The sequence below is a fragment of the Lagopus leucura genome, unplaced genomic scaffold (assembly GCF_019238085.1).
Source record: "Lagopus leucura isolate 7727_CA_CO unplaced genomic scaffold, USGS_WTPT01 Super-Scaffold_100157, whole genome shotgun sequence".
NCBI lineage: Eukaryota > Metazoa > Chordata > Aves > Galliformes > Phasianidae > Lagopus > Lagopus leucura.
Window position 1 is genome coordinate 37,948,541 of NW_024962334.1, and position 6,853 is coordinate 37,955,393.

The following is a 6,853-nucleotide window of genomic DNA, read 5'->3' on the forward strand; positions in this document are numbered from 1 at the left end:
AAAATAAAATAAAATAAAATAAAATAAAATAAAATAAAATAAAATAAAATACCTGCAGCACCTCATGTGAGTTCAAAGTGCCATTGTCAAAAAGACTTAGGGAATACTATGAGGTTCTGGAGATTCAGGATCCTGAACAAACTTAACTCTTCTACTCAATTATTAGGTAAAACCTTATATTAAGTGTTTCGTATACGTTCATATATTTTGTTTTTAATGCTCTACATTATTTACATTTTACTCTGGGTCTCTGCTCTTACCAAATCAAGCACACGTGACTATTTGAGATCTTCCTCTGGATAACTTTGTAACTGCAGCAATGGGTCAACTACTCTGCTGTCAGATTTCCTGGGTTCTGCTATGTACTCCCCGTACTTTCACAGAGTAGCGAAACAGTGGTTCCTAGCATCTAGTTTTATGAATGAGACAATCATTAAAGCTTATTAAGTAATTGTGGCTGGCTTTGGCCTGGAAAATAAATGAGGTCAAATTAAGAATTATTTTCTACAACTTGTCAAAAGAGGCTGGGATTTAGGGAATGGACAGTCTTTGAAACATTAAGAAGTAATTAGAGAATCATGCGAGTATTGATGTCAGACATAGGAGACTGGGGCACACAAAATTTGGGAAGAAAAGCACTACTTCTTTGGTGGTATAAAGAAAGGAAGAAATTGTAGCGAAGAGTCCCCAATTGGAAGGAAAAGCCACATGACTGTTCACCTTCCTGGAGGCTGCAACGTGAGCCTGAAGGAACTTCAGGCAGCTGTACGGTGGGTAGGGGCAGAAGATGAGTATACGTGAGCCTACTGCTTTTTCTTCTGGATCTAAACTGGTCTTATCAGAGAAATACAGAATCATAGAATATCCTGAGCTGGAAGGGACGTAGAAGGATCACCAAGTCCAACTCCCAGGCCACCCAAAATCCAAACCCAGTGTCTGAGGGCAGTGTCCAAACACTCCTCGAATTCTGAGCTTGAGGCTGTGCCCACTGCCCTGCGCAGCTTGTTCCATGCCCACCGGTCTCAGGTGCAGAACCGTTCCCTAACCCAAACCTGAGCTCTCCCTGATGCAGCTCTAGAAAAAAAAAGAATAGTGTTCAACGGTTTTTAACAGCTTTCTTACTAAGTCTCCAGTGGTTTTCAGCTCTCCTCAAACTGTTCTGACTGGAGTGTTTTCTATAAGGTGTATCAGGCAATATGCTGAGAATTATGAAGACCTGAACTTGAATACTGAGTCAATTCTTGGTGTGGGCACTTGGAAGAAATCCACAGAAAAAAAAGTTGGAATGGTTAGAGCTGTAGGAAGCAACTCTAAGAAGATGCCTGGGTGTCCTGCATGATGCTGGGTGTGCCACAGACCCATAAGCAGAACTGCAAATTATTACAAGGAACATACGCTTTACCAAATCCCAGCTGCCAAAGTTCACACTGTATGTACTGCATGGGTCAAATAGGATTCAATTCTCAGGTCAGAGGTAAAGTTCTGAAGATCTCAACACTGCAAAATAAAAACACATTCGGTATCCACTGGCAAAAGGGAAAAACAAGAAAAAGACATACATAGCTAAATTATAGTTAGAACTTCTCTATGTATTATAGTAACACAAGTTGCAAAATCCAGCACTTGTTAATTAAGAAATGCCAAAATAAACAGAATGCTGTCCTGCACATCCAAGCAGTGCTTTGGGAACAATAACTCGGGAGGGAGCAGTGCTGTAGTATGAACAAAACAGACAAGCATAAACCTGGTACTGGTGGGCTGAATCTCCTTCTGACAGATAAGGAACATTATCCCCGATGAATTTCAAAGAGCAGCTCCAGAGATCAGCATTAGAATTTCTAAACAAGAAATGCAAACTTTTAAAAAATCATCACCATACCAGATAATCCAAGTAAAGGGGCCATTGCTGGGTGTTCTGACAAAACTGAGAGCAAACATATAAGCATTTCAGGAGTAGAGGACAGTTTTTATCAATTTCCCAGTTAGCCAGTCACTGAAACCTGTAAAAATAAATCTGTTCACTGACTTCAGTGGCACTGGATCTGGCCCGAGGGCCTTTTTTGCCCTACCCCAGTGGTGAGTAAACATCATCAGAACAGAACTGCAGAACTGGGCTCCATTTGTCAAGTACTTGCCAGAGCTGGAACCAACTCAGAGGAGCCCGTTTGCTGAACAGAAGAAATGCCAAATTATTTGACACAATCAGGTTTTATCTACTGATGAGCATTCCTGGAAAAATTCCTTCCTGTGACATGAAGAGGAACACCCACGGGGTATGTCAGTGAAAATGCCTATCAAAACATGATAGTACATATATCCCACTGTACAAATTATTCATGTGGTTTATGAACGTGTTAAGAATGCATTTCTTAGCTGGTGTTCCTATTTATGGATCCCTAATTAATTTTTTGCTCTATTCTCATCCTCATTGGATCAAAAGGGAATAGGATCATGTCATAGCACTCAGTAACAAATTAATTTGATGATTATGGGGAATTTTTGGTAGATATGAAGGGAAGCATATCCTTTTCTCTGCTTCCCCACATGAAAAAGGTAACAGGGAGAGCTGTGTGGGGCACTGATACAGCTGCAGAGCTCTCTGATTTGCAGAGGAATTAATTTGCTCTTGGAACATATGCCCTGTTACCCACTGACTTAAACACACAGCTTCTGCTGCTCATGCTGAAAACACAAGCTCACCCCTGCACAAATATTTGCAGCCGAACAAAGTCCTGCTGCAGAATGCCCCTTATAGCAGCACCAGGTGTCAGAGCAGGAGGGCAGGCAGTGAGCGCACAGCTCCATGTGGACAGCAGGACCAGGGCATACATGGTTACCTTTCTGACAGCTCCCAGACCCTTCCCATGGGTGCTGGGTCCAGAGCTGGGTGCTGCTGGGCCCTGTAGTGCCGGGAAAGAGAAAGGGAGCGAGAGCAGAGAGCTGAAATCTGGACACTGCTTTCAAAATCATTCCTGGCTTCCTTACGGAAGTTGAAATCGGAAAAAAAGAACCTGAGAGAGGCATACATGGTCTGTTGCATGCTCTGCTTCCCCCATGTTCCTTTAGTGAAACACAAAGCCTTTCTTCTCCTCCTGCTCTGTTTTATCCTCTTTTCCATACCCATTCCTACTTCTCTTTTCATCTCTCATCTTGTCTTTCTTAAATGTATGCACAGCTGCTGAAATCAGTAAAAAGACAAATCAATTTTCATAGGAGAACCCTCACGAGCTAAAATACATAACAGATCTTCACATCCTGCCAAAATCTCACTCTACCCAGAACTGAAAAGATGGCAGTCAATGAGCGAGAATTCTCATGTTCCAAATACTGCTTCACATCACAAGAAGGTTATATTTCTTTATAGCAAAAGTTCCAGCAGCTTAAATTGTTCCACAAAGTTTTAAAATCCATACCCTCAACCGAGTTGTCTTCTCCAACACAGTGCCTGCTGGCTGGCCTCAGTACAGGGACACAGCAATGCATTGAGGGGCAGCCAGTGAAGGGCCAGCAGAGCTAGAAGTGGTGGCAGTGATATTGCCTCACAAGATCTCTTCTGTTTTTTCCATCTCTGGTTGACCTCATATGAATGAGGCGCAGAGTGCTGCAGAAGCAGCCAGAAAGAGAGCAGCTACAGCTCCAGAGCCACAGTGAGATGCATGAGAGTTGGCTCAGCTCTCACCTCATCTTATCCTCTGCACAGAGCCCTCACCCTTGAGACAGCCAGCAGCCTGCTTAAAAGGAAAATTTTCACACCCCAGGGCTGTGGGCTCATGGAGCATCCCACACGAACTCAGGTGCTGCTGCTGCAGCAGTGCTGTGTGTTCAGATTTGAAAGCAGAACGTGGAGTGGCTTAACTCACACAGATGGGGCAGGCAGATGGGATTAGCTCCACGGCCCCCCCCATGCAGCCCTCCCCATGCAGCCTGCCCCACTCCCTCCCAGCATCTGCCCCGGGATTTCAGCATGCCCCACTTTTAGCAACTATTACTGCACAGAGGTAAACACAAATTAAGATATGCCTCAGCATTATTTAAGATCTATTTTCTCTTTTGGAATAAACCCACTACTTCTTACTAGTGAATTATTCAGAACTTGAATTATGTCCCAAGCTGATGAATTCAAGAGCAATGAATCACTCACACAGGACATGATTTAACCCAGAAAGATGGTGGAAGTAAAACACGGGATGCTGCTTTGTGTGTGCATCGCAACCCAAGAAGCAATAACCATTCTCAAGGCACGAAATGCTGGCTGCCTTCCTGACACCACCAGAATCACAAATGAACGGCCTCACATGGAACCAGGGAAGCTGATGGGAGCTTAATTACAGACGGGGTGTTGCAAGAATTTGATAATTAAAATGCACCAGGGTCAAACAACTGTTTTCTGTAGTGGAGAACAATTTCTTATTACCCCGTTAAACTGATAACACAGTAGATAGAGATGATTCACTTGAAACATGGCTTTGAAAATGCATTTTCTTCCTCATGGGATTTACCAATAAGCCATCGAAGATTCCAGACCTGATTTCCTACAGAACCCAATGCCAACCCCAACTCATGAGTCGTGCACAATTGCTGTTTTCTTCACACTTCTTTTCCCACTTGTAATAAATTTTAAGGGCTAAAACAAGTGAGCAGATATGTGGACCAAGTCAGTACTTTCCAGCTCATATGGCTGCAAAACATTGCTGCTGTGGGCACAGCTATACCAGCACCACAGAGGAACTTGCCATGGCCAGGGCTGCTCTCCATCTCCCTGCTGCAGGTCACTGATCTCAGGTCTCAAACAACCATGCTGTACCCTTGGTGTCTCTGTACCAGAATTAAAAATGCAATAAGCTATAAATACAGTGCTGCCCTATAAAGCTGGGCACAGCATCTGAGGGCAGAACTCAACACACTTCAGCCATATAAGCTTTAATATCCACAGCAAACTGGTTAATTTAAATGATTGTATACATGCACGGGCAAAAAGAGATCGGAATAAGATGTCCGATGTGAATGCTCACACACAGAATGATTTATGCCAGCACTTAACCTCCCAATATTTGGGTTGAGCTATGTGCCTGCACAAGGCCCTCTGCTCAGCAGCATCACATCACCAACTCCGTGAATATACAGCCTCACAGGGAGAGATTTTCTGCGAGAAATTTCATCCTCTCCATCTCAGTTCAGATGCACCTAACCACATCTTTTTCAAACAGGAAACAGCTCCTGTGAGTGGATCTCTTCCCTTCTGCACTTCCAGGCACCCTCTTCTGCACATAGCAATTATCTGAACTTGTTCTGCTCTTGTGGTGATTGTAGCTTGGGATTCCTGTGGTTCATCACACAACCCTTTTGTGCATGCTGCCCAGCTTTACAGGACAGCCTTGTGTTCACAGCATCTTCTCACTTTTTTATTTCTGATACAGGGAATATGCTTTCATGCCTTTTTAAATGTCTCAAGCTTTTGAGATACAATTACTTTTTGTTACTTTCCACGTAGCTCTGTTTTATCAGGTCTTATTTTCCTCTAATCCCCTTTTTTGAATTAGTTATATAATACCGATATTCCTTCCTTCTTCTGCATTTGTATTCCCTCCTTGCATATTGCAATACACAATATCTCCAATAGCTCACAGCTGCTTGCTAAGAAACCCTAATTCAAGCACAAGCACACACCCAGCTGCGTGCTGTGAGATGCCTGCTCAGAGCACTTGAGGGACCTTCTGCTAACGTTGCCTATCAGTCTCCTCTTTCCAACCATGTTTCTCTTTCTGCTCATTGCTAACGCAGCCTTTTTCTCCTTTGTCAGTTTTCTCCCCTCAAAATGTTTCCTGCAACCAGAGCTGAGCAGCAATCATTCCCACAATGAGCCACAGCCATTTGGTCTCAAGTTTCTTCAGAAAAAGCAAGAAACAGCAAAGCTCCCCTTTAATCACAGTGCCCACAGAAGGGACACGAAACCAAACACCGACTGCGCAGTGGGAGTGAGGGCTCTCCCTGGGGCTGCCAGGTGTGACCCAGCAGGGGCTGACCCTGGTGGCTGCCAGCACTGAAGGACAAACCCTTTTGCAGAGCAGCAGCAGCAACCTCGGGAGGTTTTCCACAGCAGAACTGTAACACGCAGCCTCCAAGCGTGGGAGGCTGGAGGCAATTTGAGTGGTTCTGAGAGGTGCCAGACTTATCAGACATGGAAGATGTTTCTCCAGATTTCACTTGCGTACTGCTTTATACCTATGCTAAGTGTGCAAAACACCACTGCTGGTTTGACGAGGGAGTTTTGCTTTAGTAATCCTCAGCACCTGTTTTACAGCACCAAATGACTGGGCAAAGTCTACACAGAACAGTACTGTAGAGGCAGAAGGATTAACAGCATTATTTTGCTGCTGTCTGCCTTTTCTGCTGTGGAATCAACCCTTGTATGCAAAATTATTCATTATATGTTTCATGGTGCAACTGTGCAAACTAACAAGCTTTTTTTATGCATCAGAACTGGGAGACCATGAGGTTGTTACTGGGGAACAACACGCAGGCACTCAGCACTGAACTGGCTTTGAAGGACACCCTCAAAGGCACATACATCTTCTTCAGTATCTATGGACTCTGGAGATACAGAGGAAAAATGTATATTGTGCTATCTTACTAAACCAAAGGCCCAAAAGTTACTTTAAACTATTTATTTCTTGGCTTGTTCCACAGTCACTGGCTCTATTTGGGATTCTCGGTCAAGGCTTTTCTTCTGTGAAATGTAACACATGTCAGAGATGCTGGTGTCATTAGTCATAGCAGACAGCAATAGTGGTCATTTTAACTATAGGAATGCCTAAGACAAAGGCTGCAGTCCAATACCTTTGATTTGTAAGTG